Genomic DNA, 23179 nt, shown 5'->3' on the forward strand with positions numbered 1-23179 from the left:
TGATTACTGCAATATAGCAAAGCAAAGTAATGAAAACAAAACAAAACAAAAAAATATATAAATAGAGCAGTTTTAAATTTGATACAAACAGAAATACTAAACTAGATAAAACACACACACCCCATCCACTGCTCGCACCCACTTTCTTACTAATCAGCAGAAGAGCTTTCTACTTTCTACAGGAATTTACACACTAATTCACATCAATGGAAGGTACTTGATGGCAATGAATAAACAACTATTTATGCCATAACCACCATTCTGACAAAGAGGTCGCCTCTTTAATGAAAGCCAGGGAGCACACCCGTGGTTTATCATCAGATGCAAAAAGTACCCAAGTCCTACAGTCTATGCACAAGAAAATTAGCATGTGTCAAGGGAATATTTTCATATTCAATATGCTGCTGCAGTTCCAGTAGTTTTATTGAACTAAAATGTAACAGGACCATCGTGTTAGGGGAAGGTGTTGTAGATCACAAAAATAATGGCACACTTCCCGCAAAATTTTAGTCAATCACTAAAACATACAATCTTTCAACAGGTTGGACATTGATCAAAGGCTTTGCTTTAAATGAGCCATAAAATTGACCAAATGTTAACAGAGAGATAATTATTACGCCACTCAGCATTTTCCAATCAGGGCTGTGTGTGTGTAACCCCAAGGGTACGTTGGCACATTCCAGGTGGGGCATGAACTGTGCTCATGAGAAAATGAGTCATTGATTTATTACTCTCACAACTTGGTGTCCGATTAACTAAATTTTTGCACTGATGACAAATAACAATGAGTCAGAAAATGTGTTGGCAGTCTGATTACAGCCAGAAACCACAAAATACTGAAGATGGACATAAATCATCCAATTTCATGTAACTCTATGCTTGGGGTGTGAGTTTAGTAGAGACAATGATCAAAACATGATTATCACCCTTTAAGAATATTGATAATAATTAAAAAATATACTTTTTCATTTCACAAATGTAGAATGTTTCAATATTCACATTTTTATAGCTGTAAATAATAATTTAACAAAAGTTATAGTTTTTTTTCAAATTAATTTTCAAAGTTTAAGAAATAAATGTATTTATTAAATAAATATGTAATCCATTTTATTGTAAGCAAGTGGATAATGAGTGAGTATAAACAGCTGGTTTAAAAGAAAAAAAACAAATTTACTCTTATGTTTAACACCAACAGCTGTTCTGCAGTAATTTTGCAAAAAGCAGGGGTTACTTTAAGCTACCCATTGACTTTTTTTATTTATGCCTATCTTTAGTAAATAATGAATTTTAACATTTTGTGTGCAAGGAAGCAGAGAAATAAATGAAAATAGAGAAATCAGAAGTCTGGCCTCTATGAGCTTCTGAGAGTCTGTGGCAGAGATGAAGTTCCTGAGAGCATTTGGTTGGCACTGTTGCAGTGATAATGAGACATGTCACCCTGTCACATCTCAAAGTCTTTGATATGGAATATAACACCTGCATCACCTTACAGTCCGCCCACACTGCAGTAGCAGTACTCCTTCTTTCTCCCTTAACTCTGCTCCACATTGTTTTTTTTCTTTGCACATTATTACTAATACATCATAAAACAGCTGGGCACAGTGACAAACATTTGACCCTTTTTGAGGTTGTTTACAGCATAATTTAATGTAGTATAACAGTCTTGTGAATACTTTTTGTAATATTTAGGGTGCATGCATAGCAATTGTTCCACATGGGTTGATGTGGGCACACCAAGATGTCTTTCCGAGGTTGAACACCATTAATACTTTAACTGCTTGTGTTAGTGGATTCATGGCAGAGCTGCTATTTTTATGAATCCAGTTGGACTTGCGTAGATGAGTTAAATGTCTTGTCCATGGAAATACTCTAGAGAAAAGCGAAGTGGGAAACAAATATAAGAGTAAATTTACAAAATCAGTCAAGACATTTGGCCTTGCTTCACTAGCTCCTCATACTAAAAAAAGGTTTCTTTCAAAGTACTTCGCTCTCAGATTGCAGAGCTCTGTAATATACCACTGACTTTGAATGGGATGGTGTCAAACTTCGCTGAATTTAGAGAAAGTTTGTGGCATTGGGTTAAAAAAAAGAATCTGCAGCTAAAGTTTGAAAATAGTTCAAGGCAAGCCTCAGCCAGATTACAATTCTATTAAATGGCCTATAGAGGGGGTGCACGGTGGCGCAGTGGTTAGTGCTCTTGCATTCACGCTTTTCTGAGCATTCCTGTAAAAGACCTGTGCACCAGCCCCTCCCAATCCACAAAAACAAGTGGGTTCTCACATTGTGACATCACAAAGTGGGGAAGAGCCGGCGCTGCCAGCCCCGCCCCCAGGCTAACACAAACACCCACATGCTAGCAGTGATCGGCTAAACGCTTTCCTTTTCTGTGCACAACATGCACATCCATCTTTACAAAAATTCAGATGTTGTTTGTTTTCGTGGGCGAAATGCAGACATGCTGCCGAAGCCGGCTCTAAATTGACATCATGAAATGGGTGGTAACCACTAGGAGAGAAAGGCAGAGCCTCAGAGATCGAGTTGTCTTACTTCCAGGTAGGAAATGACCTTGTGAAAACAACTTATATTTCATTAAAAAGTTGTTCTCTGTTGTGCCAAAGGTAATATATTATGATATATATTGATATAGTTTACTCTGAAAGGCTTAAGAAAAGCATGATATGGGCCCTTGAATTAAAATGTCTTTAAATGGTGTTAGGAGTTAGCAGTAAATGGCGTTTAACTGATTGCAACACATATTGTGATCACCAACACAACCAAAGCATGTTGTCAAACTCTGGGATGTCGCAGCATCATTACAGCATCATTACACTCTGAGTTGGCTACTTTGATGACTGGCACTGAGCCTTTTGATTTCAGAAAACCTACGTTGACAATTTGCCCAAAAAGGAAATCAGGGTTACTTTTTAGTACAAAGTACAGAAGTCTCAGTGTCTTAGGAGAAAACAAATTTAAGTACGGTAATGCCTTTTTCTTCAAAAAGATTATTTTGTCTCTGGCTTGAGGCACTGATTTGCGAAAGCAGTAGGAACAGTTTTGCCAAACTCTATAATGATGCGGGTTGCCAAACTATAATGCGCCCTTGCCTGGTGAAGCTTGAACTGATACTTTCTCTAATTGGTTTTCCCACAAGCACAGCATTTCTTCAAAGTGTCTGTGTTTATCATCAATTTGAGAACATCACTATTCCATTTGACATTTTTTTGAAAATGAACATAATTCTGCAACTCCACTTTGTTAAATGTTTTTTTTTCTTGCTATGTACACAAATTTGCTTAATTCTGGCACCAACTTCTGCATATTTGTAAACCATGAGCAGATTTGCCTGCAAATTACACTTCTTTTCTTAGAAAACTTGGAGAGATGCTGATGTTGGCCCACAATAATGAATTTATTTCGGCGTTTAAGCCCGGCTCAGTTTGTGTCAAACCGTTGCTTTTGTTGAGATGAAAACAAATAATTACAGGAGAAATTATTATGGAGAAGAAAAGAGAAAGGAGATGTTTTGGTCAAGTCTTGTTAAAGTCCCACTTCGATCTTTTGATCTATTGTAAAAGTGTTTCCCAGTGGTCTTTTAATTATGATTCTGTTGTTTTTAGCCAAAATCAGAAAACTTGTGTCGTTTTCTAGCTTTTCCAGAGCGACAGTAGGTCATCCAAAACTTGCTCTTGAAGCATGGGTTGAGGCGGAGCAGCCCCTCCTCATTGTTGAGAGCTCTCTGTTCACATGCTCCCCTGCTAGCTTACAGCCTCACACACCCCCAGGCAGCTTGGTGTATTTTGAACGTAGTAACTACAAGCTTTTTTCGTTTTCCCCTGATTTACAATGAATAAAGAAATACCCAGAAATGCAATTTTAGGCATATTCTTTTATTTATGTCCTCCATCATCAGAAAGAACATTTTAAGAACACATAAAACACTATGTTCATTGGAGTAAGTCTTTAAATCATGAGATTGGCAAATATCATTTACTATACAGCTGCTTCAGGGATGTCCATTTTCTCCACATTTTGTATTGTGAGGGGATTTGTTACTTTTGACACATTGTGGAAAAATAAACTAAACTACACATAACTAAAACTATAGAAATGCTTCAGTGTGAGGTGGGATAGTGACTATAGTGACTATAAACTGTCCTTTATTGCCCAAGATCACCGACCTCAGTATTGCTTTTGCCTCTGCGTTGGATCATACCCCCATTGCCAAGTTTAAGACTCTGATGGAATCTCCAAGCCACCAGAGAAAATGCCCACAAGTTCAAAATGACCAATTAATGCAAATATACCTTTGAATAAAAACATGAGAAGAAAAGGAAGAGTGCCTGCTCATTTATCACACATCAAATCAAAGGGAAATCGCACTCTAACCACCAAGAAATAACAACGATTATTTGCCAGGGGCAGGAAACAGATGACTCACCCTGAGCAGACTAACATTAGTGAGCCGTGAAACATCATTCAATCTGTTAGCAGTCTAGAAAGCAGCAGTGTAACATTTCCTGATGAATCATGTCTTTCTGCGAGATGAATAGTGTGGAGCAGTGAATCTGCTCCATAAAAAACAGAAAGAAGGTAAGCAATTACAAGAAAACACAGAGGGTCTAATTATCAGGAGGGCAGATATGACGTGGTGGTTAGCGGGGGTCGGCTGCTAAACGGAAGGTCGGCAGTTTAATCCCCACCTCCTCCACATGTGGCATGTCCCCATTTCTTATTGTAGAAACTAAATGAGTGTGCAGCTGAAAGAAAGATCAGCTCTTAAATGTGCACGTACAGGCAAAGTGGCTTCACCCTGTGTGATAAAATAATGATAAAGTCACATAATGCAAATTCTTAAAACTTAGAAAAAGCCTCTTGTAAAATGTGGGTTTACAATATATTGTAATTAAAAATCAGGGCGCTGAACACAGGTGACTTTGCACACTTTAATTTGTAAAGATTAAGTTAAAAAAATGTGTTTACGTTTTGTTTCCCGTGGAGATCAGAAGTTATAATCCATATTATTTTAGATTTAAGAGCCGTAAAAAAGCCTGAAATAAAGTCAATGAAAAACTAAAATCTACAGAATTTTACTGTAGTCTTCATCCCTTTCTTCACTGGCCAACTGATTTTGGTCCCTAACTTTATTAAGTACACAATCTGATATCATATTCAATAACCTCAAATGAAATTTTTAAGGTATTTCATTGTCTTCACCTTAAATCACCCCCACCCAAAAAACACACAAGCACGCTCATATCCAGTCGGACCATCATTGCATGAAAAGCCAAATGAGTAGGATGACTATTACCATGGAAACACAACTGTGTGGTGCAAACCTTCCACCTGGAACCACCACATAATTCAGTGTGTGCTCATTTTGAGCACACTGAATGATCATGCTTAATTATTTGGAGGCTCCAACAGCCCCTTCTGTCCTAATGTTTGTTGTGAGTTCCTCTATTTATTTATTCTATTTCCTTTTCATACTTCATCATTTGACTCCAATTAGAAAACTTATTTGTCTTTTATTTGTTTTGATTTCCATGAAAAAAAAATTGCCAGAGAAACAACTTCAAAGTTTAAGATTTATTAGCTATCCAAGTGTTTTCCTTATTGTGTGAAAAAGGAAAATAAGAAAGTAAAATTTAGACCCATTTATTGGTTTATCAAGGCAGCAAAATGGTATGTTCAGTTTTTCTTTTTTTTTAAACTTTTTTAGTGAGAAGCCATGAATGAGTGTTAATGTGTGAGTCCAAGTTTTTGTAATGTAGAGCATTTTGTGTTATTGTAGTAGGTTTAGGGGATGTCATCTGGACTTGGTTTTAAAGTTGGAAGACGTTTCACCTCTTATCCAAGAGGCTTTGTCAATTCTGAAATTGCTGGTCTAAGAGCTGGTATATATGCGCTCATGGGGGAGGAGTCAGACCTGAAACTGGAGGTGTTGTCCACTTAGCCTATGTGGTTTTGGGTCGTTAATAGTCCTTTGTCCTCAGCTGGGGGTTGGGGAGTTAGTGACTCCCTCTCCAAATTGGTCGTCTCTTTCAGCGGTTAACGACTCAGGTGGAACTGGTTTGGTTTGTTTAGGTTTCAAAACACTGCCGTAGATGGATGGAAGAATAAACCTGAGACCACCATTCTTATTAAGAGAATGTTTATCCTTCTTGACAAAGATGGCTTCTTTCACTCCTCGCTCAAACCATCCTTTCTCTCTGGCTAGAATTCGGACTTCACTGTCCTCGAAAGAGTGGTTTGTGGTCTTCAGGTGGAGGTGTACTGCAGACTCAGGTCCACTTGGGTTGGCTCTGCGATGTTGGTAAAGCCGCTTGTGTAGCGGTTGTTTGGTTTCTCCTATATACTGTTCATTGCAGTTCTCTTTGCAGTGGATAGAGTACACAACATTACTCTGTTTGTAGCTGGGAATTTTGTCCTTTGGATGAACCAGTTTCTGTCTGAGGGTATTGACTGGTTTGAGATGAACTGGGATGTTATGTTGTTTGAAAATCCTTTTAAGTTTTTCAGACAGGCCTGAGATATATGGAATTGAAATACTGTTCCGTTTCGGCTCTTGTTCCTTCTTGTCTTGTTTTCCTGTATGTTGGGATCTGGTGAAAGCCCACTTGGGATATCCACAGGTTCGGAGGGCTGGGTGGATATGTTGCTCTTCCTTCTTCTTTCCGTCAGAGCTTGTGGGGACCTCCTGGGTTCTGTGTTGTAATGTCCTGATGACGCCTAGTTTGTGCTGTAAAGGGTGGTTTGAGTCAAATAACAGGTACTGATCTGTGTGAGTAGGCTTTCTGTACACTTCAACCTGGAGCTGTCTGTCCTCTCCAATGATCACAGCACAGTCTAGAAAGGCTAGGGTGTTGTCCTTTGTGTCTTCCCTGGTGAACTTGATGTTCTTGTCTACTGCGTTGATATGATCTGTGAAAGTCTCCACTTCCTGGCTTTTGATCTTGACCCAAGTGTCGTCCACGTATCTGAACCAGTGAAGGTAAAAGTGGAAGGTAAAATGAAGAATCTACAGGACAACTTGGCCACAACTGTTACTGAAGAAGTTCTTGAGAAGATTGTCGGCTTCACCCGGACAGCACAACTGGCACAACACCACAAAAGCAAGCTACGGCAAATCAAGAAATTTCAGATTCTCACAAACCAACAACAGATCCTTAAGGACAGGCTCAACAGGGAGAATAGAGGAAACCACACTAAGGCAGGGATTGATAGAGAGAGGTGGATTAAGAATATTTCCGACCGTGAGCTGACCCAAACAGAGAAAGAGGTATTATCCAAGGGGCTGAATTTCTGGGTTACACCAAATCATATCCCCGTGGTAGACCTCATCACAGCTACAGAAACGGCCATAAAAAGGAACAATCTGACTGGATCTCAAGCTGAAGAATTACGACTAAAAATTTCGGCGGCACTGTCCAGTGCCAAACCACCACCTTCCAATCTTTCCTCAGATGAAAGAAAAGCCTTGACAGCCCTGAAGAAGGAACACAGTATCAACATTTTACCAGCGGATAAAGGGAGATGCACTGTGATCCTGAATGCGGTGGACTATGAAGCCAAAGTTACCAACCTACTCAGCGACACCACCACATATGAAGCACTTAGAAGAGACCCAACCAGCGGCTACAAAAAAAGGTTATAGACTGCCTACAAAGACTGGAGAGAGATCAAGTCATCGACAAGCCTCTTTATTACAGACTGTACCCGGGTAATACCACTCCATGCATTTATGGCGTCCCAAAAATCCACAAGGAAGGAATACCACTGAGACCCATTGTCAGCAGCATTGACTCAATAACTTACAACATGGCTAAACACCTGGCTACTATTTTGGCCCCTCTAGTTGGCAACACAGAGCATCATGTTAGGAATTCACAAGATTTTGCAAACAAAGTCAAACATCTTCAGCTAGATTCTGACGAGACGATGGTGTCTTACGGCGTAACTTCCCTCTTCACCTGCATTCCCACCACGGAGGCAGTGATTTCAGTGAGGAAGAGATTACTAAAGGATTCTCAGCTACAAGACAGAATAAATCTGACACCAGACCACATCTGCGAACTGCTGGAAGTGTGCCTCAACTCCACATACTTCCAATTCAGGGGAAACTTCTACAGGCAGAGACACGGCTGTGCTATGGGCTCTCCAATCTCACCCATTGTGGCCAATTTGTACATGGAAGAAGTTGAGAGAAGAGCCCTGGACTCCTTCCCAGGTACAACTCCAAGCCACTGGTTCAGATACGTGGACGACACTTGGGTCAAGATCAAAAGCCAGGAAGTGGAGACTTTCACAGATCATATCAACGCAGTAGACAAGAACATCAAGTTCACCAGGGAAGACACAAAGGACAACACCCTAGCCTTTCTAGACTGTGCTGTGATCATTGGAGAGGACAGACAGCTCCAGGTTGAAGTGTACAGAAAGCCTACTCACACAGATCAGTACCTGTTATTTGACTCAAACCACCCTTTACAGCACAAACTAGGCGTCATCAGGACATTACAACACAGAGCCCAGGAGGTCCCCACAAGCTCTGACGGAAAGAAGAAGGAAGAGCAACATATCCACCAAGCCCTCCGAACCTGTGGATATCCCAAGTGGGCTTTCACCAGATCCCAACATACAGGAAAACAAGACAAGGAGGAACAAGAGCCGAAACGGAACAGTATTTCAATTCCATATATCTCAGGGCTGTCTGAAAAACTTAAAAGGATTTTCAAACAACATAACATCCCAGTTCATCTCAAACCAGTCAATACCCTCAGACAGAAACTGGTTCATCCAAAGGACAAAATTCCCAGCTACAAACAGAGTAATGTTGTGTACTCTATCCACTGCAAAGAGAACTGCAATGAACAGTATATAGGAGAAACCAAACAACCGCTACACAAGCGGCTTTACCAACATCGCAGAGCCAACCCAAGTGGACCTGAGTCTGCAGTACATCTCCACCTGAAGGCCACAAACCACTCTTTCGAGGACAGTGAAGTCCGAATTCTAGCCAGAGAGAAAGGATGGTTTGAGCGAGGAGTGAAAGAAGCCATCTTTGTCAAGAAGGATAAACATTCTCTTAATAAGAATGGTGGTCTCAGGTTTATTCTTCCATCCATCTACGGCAGTGTTTTGAAACCTAAACAAACCAAACCAGTTCCACCTGAGTCGTTAACCGCTGAAAGAGACGACCAATTTGGAGAGGGAGTCACTGACTCCCCAACCCCCAGCTGAGGACAAGGGACTATTAACGACCCGAAACCACATAGGCTAAGTGGACAACACCTCCAGTTTCAGGTCTGACTCCTCCCCCATGAGCGCATATATACCAGCTCTTAGACCAGCAATTTCAGAATTGACAAAGCCTCTTGGATAAGAGGTGAAACGTCTTCCAACTGTAAAACCAAGTCCAGATGACATCCCCTAAACCTACTACAATGGAACCAACCTGGATGAATGAGAGTCTTCATAGACACATTTTGTGTTATGTTTTAATGGAAAAAGTGCCATAAAATAAAGTTTGATTTGATTTGATATGATAATTTTCTCATTTTGGCATCTGCAGCTTATACTCCAGAGTGAATTCTGGTGCTGACAATAGGATTGTTATAGTTTTTATGTTAACTGTTGAAATTGCCAAATTATTCCTGAAATGATCAGCAGTGCGAGCAGTGTTAGAGTTTGGACATGATGAGGTGGAATCACACACCCTCTAGCACATTGTGGCATGGCTCCTTAAGTAGAAAACATTTGGCCCTCAAGTGTGATGTCAGCTTGAACTGGGGGTTATCAGCAGCAGCAGTGTTTAAGCCCTTTAGCTCATTGAGGCATAACAAGAGCACCCCGTTATTTTTCACGATTGTTTGTTAGGAAGGAGAAACAGATTAGATGAAAATTAAGCAGTAAAAAGCACAGTTGGAATTATCTTAACTTCTAATTCCAGCTTGTTTGTAATAAGTCTCAAAAGTTATTTTTCCCCCACAAAGATTAATTATCCAAATTGAGTTTTTTGCTCATCTTGATTTGTGTGCATATTACGCCCGGATAGATGGAAGCACAAATGACAGATTGTTAAATTTCTTTTGACACCTCAGATCTGGAACATTCCTCACAGATATCGGACTTTGTGGTCATGTAATTACATTGAAATGGAAAATGTCCAGGTGTGCATCTTTTTTTTTGTTGCTTTATTTCTGTTGATCCTTTTACTGTGGCCTTCCGCACCGATGATCAATCTTTGCAGCACAGAAGGCTGTTTGGTTTTAAAATAACCATTAATAGCTGGCAATGGAAGCTCCAGTCCAGTTTCAGGATAAAAAATTAAACATGAAAACGATTTTCACAACCGAGCAAAAATAGATTTAGCATTTCAAAAAGGCTTAGTTAAACTACAACCTCAAAAATGGAATCATGACCTTGAAAGTCCGAATTTAATTGATTCCGAAAAATTGGCAGGGATGCCTAGCCCTAATACTATGACAAGTTAATCTGCTGCCATGTCAAGTTTAGGGAGACTGAAACCATTTGAGGAAAAGTAAGTGGGACAGTCTAAATATAGAGGTTTAGATAAAGGTGTCGCTCATTTATTCATTTGTCAAAAGGCACCAGGCTTTTTAAATTATTGTTACAACTGTCACCAACAGGATCAATCCCCCCACCCTGGAAATGCATCACCTTTATTGTACCATAAGTGAACACATTCATTACATTGAATGATAAAAATGTAAATCTGATTTTCACTCTCTGCTAATTTAGTGCAGGTGTATCCCAGGATGTGATACTCATTAAACTATTCTAATGAGACTGTCAGGTGGGATTTCAGCAAAAATAGGGAGCCAACAGACTCTCCCTCGCCACATTAAATGAGTCACAAATCTGCCGCAGACATGTATTTCTGTCCCTACCCAGCAGAGGAGGGAACACACGCCTCTTTTGCTATGACTAGTTTTTCACGAGTACATCTCACTTCTTCCTAAAAGCGTCTAAAAGGATGGTAGTTGGCCCCAGTAGAAAACAGAAAAATATACGACACATGCAGATGTTTTTCTGTGTTTTTTTGTGCCGATATGCAAACTAAATAGGTCAATTAATCAATGAGTTTTATTTATTTAGTTGAAATTACCTGCTAGTTTATTTGCATATTAGGATAAGACAGAGACACTTTCTACATATAAAACACGCATTCAATGCTGACCTGGTCTACAGTAATAGCTGTGATGCCATTAAAGTTGTTACATTTTTATTCTAAGGCTGTAAAAACAAACAAAAAAGTTTAATTGTTTTATCAAAAGTTTCTCCAATACCTGGATTCCTGAATGATTTTAATGATTTCTAGAAACGGTTTATATCAAGGGTGTCCAAACTTTTGGAAAATTGACCTTTCACATGGACAATAGATGCATTTAAAATTTATTTTTTAATCACTGTCATTTTTTCCATATTTCACGTTCATTCCCAGTTAGCTTCTCGTACATAGCATGTCTCATCTCCCTCTTGACATTGAGCTCCTTGAACACACCCACAGTCTCATGGCATATTAGGCAGACATAGTTTTTTCATATTTCACTAAAAACTATGCCAATTTCCACTTTTCCTGGAAGCCTTGACCCTCACTGTCAACATTATCTTTTTATTTACAGTTGACATTTTAGAAATTAGCTATAAACTGTCACAGAAGCACGACTGTTGCCAAACATCTTAAAACATAATTTAGGTAAAAACATTAAATAATTTTTACAAACAGGTTTTTAAAATCAATAACCTGCAGCGGGGGGCAGCATGTTACGGATTTTCTGAAGGGGGCCTGCAGACCGGTGAAAATTTGAACACAGGCCGGGCTTTTTAACACTAGAACGTCCGTAGGGCAGCCATTTGGCTTTTCTACCTACAATGTCCAAGGGACAGCCAAGTGGCTGGATTAGTTAAAATTTACATGCCCAAAGAGCAGCCTTCAACATAGTTTGCACATGAACAGCACAGCCATTAGGTTGTTCTTTTGGCATGCAAAAAGGACAAGCCAAGTGGCTGTGCAAGTTTTCACTATTTCCCCTCACCTCTGTCACTTCTAGTAAGAGGTCAACACAGTTTGGTTTTTCTTTTTTGGCTGAGATTTATCGTTCATGCACAACAGACACTTCTTTACTGACATAATACTGAAATGTTCAAGCAAAGAAATCATGTGGTCAAAGTCATATCTTCAACCCACTACTTGTCTGGGCATACTTGGTACTGCCCCAAAATCTCCTTTCTGCATTTGCCACACATGGTATACTTGTAGCAATCAACAAAGCGAACTCTGGCATTATTGTTCTTGTACTAACTATTCACCTGGCATATTGCCCGTTTCCCTTTGCCAGGTATGGGAGCTTGTCACCAAACAAAGTATTCCTTTTTCGCCTTCTCAGCTCCCGCATGTACCTGTGGAAGGTTTTTTACTGATTCTGGAAGCTCCCAATGAATTTTGACTGGGTTGAAAATTGGTTGCAGTTGGCAACAACAAACCCACAAACATTGGAGATTGCAGGAAACCTGTCAGTTCCAACTTGTTCCATGCGCGTGCCCTTGACATCAAAGTGTAAATGCTGCATGATGTCTTTGAAGTGGTTTCTGACCATAGTTTTTTTTAGATCAGTGGATTTCCCATTTTCGCCAACCATCTTGCATCTTGCGTTTTGCATGGATGGAAGTTTTATCCCCCCCTCACAAGGAGGATGGCAATGAATCCCATTAGTTCAGGGAGGGCCATGAACCAGCTGTCATCTTCTGTCTGACGTTCATGCTGAACAACACAGTCCCGAATAGTCTGAAGCATGTTCAGAGTGAGGAAACACAGGAAACTCTGTAAGCGAGTCGACACCGTACTTCTGACCAAAGCAGTAGGCTCTTCCTCAGCAGTGTAACATTCAATTGTGCTGTGATGGAGAGGCAGTGAAATCTCCTCATCTGTGATCTGATTTCTGAGATCTGAGCAATGAAAACCTTCAGCAATGTAAAGATATATGTTGTTTCCCCTTTCTATTTTAATTTTTTTTGTTGAATTCTATTTGAAACTATAAATTCCAAAACATGTCAAATAGGCCTCCTTTGCCTGCCCAGTCCAAGAAACATGTGGTTAAATTAAATGACTAAATTTCTCCTACGTGTGTATGTGAGTGTGCCTGGTTATTTATCCATGTGGCCCTGCAATGGACTGGTGACCCTTCCAGGGTGTACCCCTCCCCAGTTGCTTGTGACTAGCTGGGATGTGCTCCAGCAGACCCCTGTGATCCTGACAAGGATGAGCAGGCACAGAAAATAAATGGATAGACAACTGCTAGAATCAGCAAATGAGAACAAGATGTTCATGAAATCTTATCAAAAGAAATATCAGTCTGAGTCCAGCTAAAGGACTATCTCTTCTCCCTCAGAATCAAATGGGTTGACTTGCTCCAGGATAATTTTCAATGTCTGATCAAGGTAGTAAAAATAAGGCATCTTGGTTTTTCAGTTGACAAACTGGGAGTCAAAGTTTGTCAGAGCTTGGAGGCTCTTTTGAAGCAGAAAAACCTCCCCCACCCTGATCTGAGTAAAGAATGTGGTTAGTTAGGACATGTCTTCATCCAGATGATCAGGTAGTTGGTGCTGCATTTACAAATGAAAGGTGGCTAATTGAAGGCTGTTGAATTAGTCATTTCGAGCCACCCAGCCATTTGGCAGTGCTCTGGACGCTGCAGGGGGAGTGAAAAATCCTGGGCGTTCTAGTGTTAATGTTCTATACCGAAAACTAGTTACTCAGTATTAACTTACATCAACCCAAATAGCTTTAGCCTAGTCACTTGATTGAAAATGATGTTTTTGACAGGTCAGGATGCTATTTATTATATTTTGCATGAATTTAAATTTACAAAAAGTCCCCTAATGCTGAACTTCACTAGTACTGAATAACATGTAATGTTTATAACAGATATTATAATAAAAAAATATTTTTTTTGTTAAGTTCCATTCGGTACAACTTAAATAGTCCTTAATATTCCGCTCTGATTCTTCTTTTACTATTTTACCGCCAGTTGTCTTTTAATTAGCATTATGCCTTTTATTACCAAAATTTAAAAAATAAATACAAAGACATAGTTTCTGCAGAGTGGTTGATTAGAAATCTGCCTCTAAGTTGTAGTGGGACTGTTGGCGTAGAGACACCCCGCCCCTCTTCCCCACCCTGAGCTTGGAGCTTGTGGCCCACACAGCATGTTTTCTATGTCACAAATAAGCTCTTTTCCAAACAGCATTTTCTTTGTCTGGGACTAAGTCACAACAATTTGATTGAAGAAATACTCAGAAATGAAAATTTAAGCTTAGTTTGCTTTATAAAGGTCTTCCAACATCAGAAAAATGCTACATGTTAAAACACCAAAGACAAGTTTCATAGGAGAGGGTCTATAATGTAATACTTTCATACACGATGATGTTAAGTGATAATCTGTGTCAATATCTGGTGGAGAAAACACCTTAATTTCTTAAATCAGCTGTCAGAAAAAGGCCAACTATAAAAAGAAATAATATATATGTTGTGTCAAAAAATCTGATAGGAGCAGCTAGAAGAGAAACTTAGGAAAATAAAGATATCGCTGATAAAATCCTAGTAAAGGGGCTCCTGCAGAAAAATGAAGCCAAGTTTTGGAAGTTGAGAGTGAGAAAGGAGGAAATAGAGTTGCAATGTAAAAAGAGGGATATGTTGAAGTTGAGTAGTTTGTCATCACAACAACACTTGGCCAGAAACTCACAACAACACTTTTCACACTTAATCAATTTCCCAAGACTCCTGCGGTAGAAAAAACTAAAACTGCAAAAAGAGAAAAGTCTCTTACACAACTGTTCCTCAAAGTAGCTCCCTCAACATTTGGAGTTTTTCCTCAAACCATAAAAATATGAACTGCTGATCCAGACAGATTCTCTATCCACCTCTCACCATGAACCAACTTCAAAAAAGAACTAGGACATTCACTCTGTTTATATATCAAAGATTGCATTTCAGATTAATGTCTCCAAATTGATATTTTTAATGTATATTATTATTGTTATGTTCTACACCGATTTTTTTAGATTAGAAAATTTTTTTTGTTCCATTGCTGTTAAGAAAATGACTTTCATTCTGGAGATTGCATAAAAGGTGTCAGAATAATTGGTGTCATCATAGCATTTCCAAAATGGTGTCCAAATTTTATTTTGGTAAAAAAAAAAATTGAGTTTGAAAATGGTCTTTGCTTCCACGCCAAAGGAAGTCTACATGTCTAAAAGGAACAGGCTGAAGTTGGTTCTTTAGAGATTCATCGTGACATACAGGAAAAAAATCAGCAGCAGGTTTTGGACCCTGCTGCTTTTTCTCCATGTTTGTTTGCAAGCAGCTCAAACTAGAACTTTTTTTTGTATATTTAACCTAATTTTCTCAATACTAATCTCACCAAGACGGAAATCTCTACCGCTGTATCGTTTTGCACCTTCCACAGTATCTGTGTATGTGTGCGCGTCTTTGCTGTAACTGCAAACTCGGATCACAGATAAGGTTTCACTGATAATATCAAACACTGTACCAGTTCGTGTGGATGTGTCCAGATTCTGAAACCGGATGCTTTCCTTCAGACTGCAGGCGCCTAGGAAAGTGACAGATAGTGGACTTGCAAGGTTATCCCACATAAAAATTAAACACACGCAAGGTATACAGAAAAGATTCAGTGATCTTGTAAATACTTTTAAAGTTCCAAGTTTGAAACTAAACAACAAAGTAGCTACTTGAAAATATTTTACTGTCAAATTTGAAAGGACACTTGCAGATTCCGTTAATCTACAAATTAATGAAATTTGTAGATTCAAATTATTTCCTCTTAAAATAGTAATCTTTTAAAGACCCACTCTGATGAAAATCACTAGATCACTAGATAATGTTTTTAAACATTATCTAGTGGCATTTTTCTAATTACAGAGCGCATAAATTAAGAAAATTAAGATCAAAATTGCATTTCTCTAAGCTCTCAGTAACGACGAGGGGAAGGGGGGGCGGGGTTGCTTCATGACAATGGTCCTGCCCAGAAGATCGGACTGGGACATCAAGGTAAAAATGTCTTTAAACAGTTGTTGTGAAAGCTTTCTGACAAAAATGTAGATAAAGCAGATATTACTTGTTGAGATGCGTATGTGAATTTATAGCTTCAGTTCAGTTAAAGAAACACAATCAGACTTAAGGATCAGGAACTCATTTAGAAAGTATAATTTTATTTTTCCTTTTCACCTTCCTCTTATCATACAGATCTTCTTCTCTGTCTATAAACTTGTTTTTACGAGTTGAAATATCTTTCTAATCTAGTAACAGTAATTTATTTTGAAAATATGGAAAATCACAGAGGAAAACAGATAAAAGAGGACAGCCTAAGGTAGAACAGGACCTTATCCTAGTGTCAGCTTTTTAAGTATTGTCTCTGCATGCATGTGCTGTCTCTCAAATACATACTTTTAACACACACAATCTGCAAAATGAATAAATCAAAAATAAATGTTGCTTAATATTGGAATAACACACTTTTATGCAGGAAAAATGGGTGATGCTGCCACAAAAAGCCCACTAAGAACCTGTAAGGTTGGTTCACACCTAAGCAGACCAAATGGTTTATCAAATGTTCAGTACATGTTTATTTATACATATCTGAGATTGGCTGCAGACACAATACAATGATAAAAAATATTTTCCCTTCTGGTATTGGACTCAAAATGTGCATGAAATCTGAGCTGGTGACGCAATAAATGGATGAGAGAAGCAGAAAACAACAGGTGACAGAATTAATGCACAGTGGAGTTTAAAATGCATTAAAGGATTGTCTATGTACCTTTTCTGTGGCACAGAATCTGACAGATGAAGGTAGGTAAGAATCTAAATGAGCTCTAGCATATGCAGATGACACTGTGATAAGTACTGAGAGCTGGGACTGGGTGAATGAGAGAGGTGGACATAGGCTCAAAAATCTAGAGGGAAAAAAAGGGGACAGTAATATTGAACGGGCGTCTGACTGAAAGGTGAGTGAGTGAAACAGTGACGGTACAAGAAGGAGAAATCAAGAAAGTGCAGAAGTTCAGATACTTTGGCTCAGCTGTTTAGAGCAATTGGAAGCATGAAAAAGGTAAAGAGGTGAGTGCCGGCCGGATTTGAGTGGGTGGGAAAAAGTCTGACAGAAGAGCTGCAGCAAAAGTCAAAGGGAGAATGTTCAATTCAGCGGGGAGAACAGACATTTCATAGAAAGTGGCATTGCAAAAATGACAGAAAGGCAGAGATGGAGATGACTGGACTGAAGATGCATTTTTTATTTCAGTCTGAGGAGGACAGCAGGATTAGAAGACATATTGACAGAGGAACACCTCACTTTGGAGATTTTAGAGACAACGAGATAAGTTAAACGTTTTAGAGAAAGATGCGACAGCAAGTACAAATGTGGATGCCTGGTAGGAGACAAAAAGAGGACAAATAAGATGATTTATGGACGTGTTAAAAGAAGTCGTGAAGTCAGAGGGTGGGAGAGAAGCACCGACAGAGGACAGGGTCAAACAAAAACAGGAGATTGCAGTGGAGACCTTTGAAGGTAACATCTGAACAACTGTGAAAGCAGCATATTCATCATCACTAGAAGGATTTAGAAAAAAAAAAACTGAGAGCAGCCATTGTAACATGAGACTAGAGTCATTCTTTCATGTCATCTCATTTCAGTGATCACTCTTGTATGGATATTAAAATGAAAAAAAAAAAAAAACAGGGAAAGAATTCACAGATATTTATGTCACACAGCAGTCCTGGACTGCAAGGACCAGATTGTTTGTAGAGTGCAATACTTCTTTGCACACACCGAGCACTTTTTTAAAATAATTTTTTGGGCAAAGTAAACAAAGCCCACACCCCCCCACCCAAAAAAAAAAAAAAAAGATAACATAACAGCGAGAAAAGTCAACAAGAAAAAAAAGTTTTTAATGAATTTGCCAAATGCAGCTCTGACCAGGGTCGCAGTGGCAGAGGGGGAAAGTGTGGGGTGTGTAGCGGCTACTCGGCTAGGGAGGTCAAAAGGGAGCAACGAGGGCTGGGGCGGGTAGCGCCTGTGGGACTTGAAAACACCAATATTGTGTTTTCCTGTCTTACTAATAAGACTTTCATGAGTCTATTTTGGTAACAAAATAGGCAGAGACACCAACATCCCCGCTTCACACTGATCCTGTTCTGGATTCTAGAGCTTTACTTGCCTTTTTCTGTCACTGTTTGGTCAGTAGTTAGTTTGGTCAATTTTTGTGGCCAAAATAATCCCATTATCCAACTTGGCCTTCATTTTTATCCCTCACTAAATTTCATGAGACATGACTTCTTAGGGATTGGCACACTGTCTGCAGATAGTGACAGCAGTCATGGTCAGCCACTGCGCTTGAAAGAAAACCATTTGCCCAGATCATACACTCACTCCAAGACACAACGCAATATTTTCACAGTTGGTGAAATTAATGCAAAACTCCTGCAAGAAGAAACTTTACAACAAACTATTTTAGAACTCTAAAATAAAGAAACTCATTGAGATCACACAATTTATATGAGTTTAATATTGGTACATGTACTTTTATTTAACAAACTTCAGCTTTTTTTTCAATGCGTTTCCAAATGTTCCTCATCTTTTGATACACTGGTCTATGTGCACGGCAGTCTTTTTAAGTCAAGCTCAAAAATATTACCCACTGATTAACAACCACATTTTTTTTTTACCATTTTGACAAACACCTCATATTATCATAATTAACCTAACAACAAGGAGATGGTGGTTTAGGTGAGAGATACACAGAAAGAAGGAAAGATTAGGTCTGAGAGGAGAAGGAAATGCTGTTCATGACTGAGTCTAGCCAGACCTCCAGGAATTGGATATTCCTCAAATGTGAATATAGGTTTTAATTCCCCGCATGAACAAATGACCAGTGGGGCTTGTGTTGGTAGGAACATAGTCTCAGAGCAATTCATTAACATATATTGTATATAGACTGTTGCAATAAAAACACCTAAGGGAGCCATTATGTTTTTCCTGAAAATATGGGTTTTTGCAGATGGTGACTTTATCCCTCTCTCAATTGGACCTAATTATGGTTTCCTGAGAAACCCTCTGCTCTGCAGGCTGTGTGACCACTGATTGCTGAGCCCCTTCGTTCACTATGTTCCTTAGAATCGATCAGCTTCTGCTTTCAATAATACCTTAAAAAGGAAAACACCTCAAAATATAAAACTCTGACTACACAAATAATTGGTGTTTTTTGTTTCATACCACTTTTATTCCTTAAAGTGACCCTAAAAAATTACTAAAGCAGATTTTGTTTCTCCTCCTTTTTCATTGGTTATTAACTTAATGGTCAAACATATGATTGGCTTTGGTGTGTGTTCCCTAAGACACAATCCAATGAAAATTTTGTTTTGGGTGTTTTCTAACATGTTCTTGTGGCGTTTTTTCTGATGATTTATGACGTATGTAAAGAAAATCTAGCTTTAAAGAGCATTTCTGGGTACTTTTTATTTTAATTGTTGTAAATCAGGAGTAAATGAAAATACGCCATTGAGAAAAGAGAAAATACACCAAGCGTGCCATGATCTCCCTGCAGTGGGCTGTTAGCAATGGGGAGGGGAAGGGGGTGGGGCTACTTCATACCAATAGTCCCGCCAACAAATCACAGATGAATATCTAATGGATTCTTGTCACTCTACGGAAACTATGTCCTAGAAAAAGATACGTTTTTGATTTTGCCTTAAAATGGCAAAAATAATTAAAAAACCACTGGAAACCCTTTTACAATGACAAGATGACTGGGGTGGGACTTTAAGCTTTATGAAGCAATACCTGCAAATGGATTCAAAAATAACTCAAGAACACATAAAAAAAAAATTTAAAAAAAAGGACATTTATATTCTCAGAGCTTTTGCACACAGTTTTTGTGTGCATGAAGAAAAATAAAATAATACACATAAAATAATACAATAAAAAAATGAAAACTAGGTGACAGCATGACAAGTAGAAATTAATGTTTGTCAAAGTGATGCATTTAAAAATAAAACTTTTTTGATTTTTTTGTTTTGTTTAAACGAAACTCTGCACTGTCAGGACATATTAGATCAACCATAACAGCACACACACAAAAAAAGATGGAAAAAATGCTGTCTCTTTTGAGAAAACACAAAAATCTAAAGCAAACCAGCACAAATAAAAAAAAAAAATTCATTGAATTACAGCAAAGGTTTCCAGGGAAAAGTTTAAAACTTTCCCCATTGTGGTGTGTTTTTTTCAAAGGGTTTTGAACAAAAGAAAAGAGAAAAAAAATTATTTTGTAAGACTTGTGATATTAACACAAGGATAAAGTTTTCAAACTGAAAAAGCTGTATGCCATATATTTACTTTGTATGTAGAGAAAATATTCAGCAACCATGAGGTTGAAAGGAAGGACAGACAGATGGATGGACAGAAATATGACAGCATATAAAGAGGAACAGATAAAGTGGGAGGGGGTGTGGAAGCAATTCCTTGCACACCTCTCAGTCATAAATATGGAAAAGGAACAGCGTGGCTCAGCCAGCCCTCCTACGAGCAGAATGTTATCCTGCTTCTTTGGCAAGATGAAAAAACCTTCTCATCAAGCCATGCAGTACTCGGGCAAATAGATGCCATCATTCCCAGATAAAGAGACATTGAATCAACTGTAATGAGAAATGAACGCAGATATAATATCAAATAATAAGTAGGTCTTTAACACTGTGCTTCAGTTTGAAACGACAAAAAAACAAAAAGTATTCTTTTGGGCTGAGCAGAATCCCATGCTACACTCAACTCGTCCAACAGTAGTTTTCGTCTCACGTTCTACCTCTATGGTTTGACAGCTGAGGACTGAATCTCATGCTGGCATTGGAGAAAGCTGTACCAATGCGGGATGTAGTTTCATGGATTCTACGTAACATTCAGCACTGGAGGTTTAACTCGAAGGGCGTCGGAGCAGCAAACTGAAACAAGCCGTGCTGCTCTAGGTTGCATGATGTCAGGGTCAATTTATACGACAACTGATCCCCGCTCCGAGTCCCTCTCGCTCCACCTCTCATGTGAAAAACAAAAACAGACTGTCCAGAGCTGCAGAATTGATTTATCATGATGGGGTTTTCATGGTTAGGGCACATTCACTTACCAGGTCTGCTCAATATAAGCTCAAGCTGTGACTTTTTTTTTAAACTAGACGAATATCAATGTTGCTTTTTTGCCAACCAAGAGCTCCCATTCCAGTTTATATACTTGTAATTAATAAATCTTTAAGTGCTGTACTCTGACAGAAACTACTTCCAGGCCATGTTGTTTTTTTTACTTGAAGCATAAAGAAATCCTCTGGGACTTTGCCTGCCCCTTGTACCAAAGCCCGTCGCGCTCACACAGATGGGGGTGTGTGTTTGAAGTTGCTGGATAGCTGGGTCCTTTCTGCATTTAGATGTTCCCCCTGTGGCCCTGAGGATTTTATCTGGGTTTTCCTCAATTCAAAGACATGCACCATGGGTTCATTTGTCATTCTGAATTGGTAGTTGTAAAGCATGTCCGGCAGATCAAGCCGTTTTACTCAGGAGGTCAGCTGGTGATCTCGGTTGCACAATTTCACAAGAACAGGCTGCGGGACTTGCAAATAAAACAAGACGACCCCCAAATACAACCGGTGCACTTTGAAAACATGGTTATTTTCAGTCCGTGTAATCTCTGGGCACAGTGATATTGGCATTTCTTCAGTAGATATAAATGTAAAGATTTGATGTTAGGAATCAACAGATCCCCTTTTTTTTATCATTAGCATGGTCATGAATGTAGACGGTGGCCATCAGTCAGCTGCATGACGTCATTATAAAATTAAGCAACACCTGGGTGAGCAGAGGGCCGGATCGCCGGCTCTGATTGGATGATGTGAAAATGTCTCTGGACAGCGCCCGTCCATGTCAAGTGTCACCGGCTGCCTGCTGCCAGTTAGCCCAGGGTATATAAAAAGCGGGCCAATCTGCACCACTGGTCATTCGCAACTCAGATTTCAAGCACAAATTATAATCTCCTCAACCTACAAATTTACATATTTTTAGACAGCAAGCCTCTCCCAAGAAACCCAGCAAGGGCAAAGCCTCAGCGCCAAGGAAACGAAGGTCCAAGCGATCCAACCACAGCAGGAGTCTTAATTGAATGAAGAGCATCAATGCAACATCAACGCCATCTCCCCATTTATATTCAGGATCTACGGTGGTCGGGTTGCCAGATTGATGTCTGATCATCACCAATTTCTATCGATTGGACGGTGGCAGTGGGACGGCAGCCCGGGGGAAAGGCGTGGCTGGATCGGCAGCCTGAAATCGGCCAATCATCATATTATTCTGGGGACCTTGGAGATCCCTCCTATGAGTCAATTATCTCGCTCGTCCCTTCCTGCCAGCCGCCTAATACTGGATAAAGCCCATCTGCTACACTATTCAAACATCTGGTTTTAGAGTTAGACAAGCTAATTTTTTCTTTAGCAGTCATATCACCTGTCCGTCCTGGGAGAGCATCTGTCCCTGAGGTTTCTTCTTTTTTTCCCTCAGTTTGAAGGAGATCTCCAGACTCTGTCTAGTTTTGTTTGGCAATTAGCTATTGTTCATACTTTATGACTGATTCTATGTTTTTGTACAACTATTGGTGTGAAGTCAGTTGAGACAACTGTGTTGTAATTTTGCGGTGTGTAAATAAGTAAGAATGGAATTGAGTTGGACTGCCACGCGACCTGGAAATGAGCACGGCCGGCTACTGACCGAGGTCAATAAATTGTCCAGTCACTGTAAAATTCTAACTATACCTTAAAACCTCTGCGCCCACCGTGACGTGTGTAAAAAACGCGACTGCCAAATTCTACCGTGTGCTTTTGGAGCAATACCTTTACTTGACATCTGTTATTCTCCTGCTGCTACCGTCAACAAGTTTTCTCCACCCATTGGCTTTGGCTCACATTTTCTTTGTGTATTCAGACATTAAAATGAGCAGCAGAGAGCAGGAAAATATTTTCAGAAGACTTTTATTTCTTCTCAGAATTCGTATTGTTCGCCAGCACTTTGTTTGAGTGTGAAGGGTATCAAGTTATCCCCCTTTATGGTCACCATACC

At 39.4% G+C, this 23179-nt stretch overlaps 1 protein-coding gene and 1 pseudogene across 9 annotated transcripts in view; one reads left to right on the forward strand and one right to left on the reverse strand.

Moving 5' to 3' along the window:
• The window catches only part of LOC101157835 (teneurin-3), a 324490-nt gene that overhangs the window by 281779 nt on the left and 19532 nt on the right, over positions 1-23179 (reverse strand). The gene's annotated exons all lie outside the window — the stretch shown is intronic.
• Positions 6601-9102, forward strand: LOC111947436 (annotated as a pseudogene).

This window comes from Oryzias latipes, chromosome 1 (genome assembly GCF_002234675.1).
Source record: "Oryzias latipes chromosome 1, ASM223467v1".
In the NCBI taxonomy this organism is placed as follows: Eukaryota; Metazoa; Chordata; class Actinopteri; order Beloniformes; family Adrianichthyidae; genus Oryzias; species Oryzias latipes.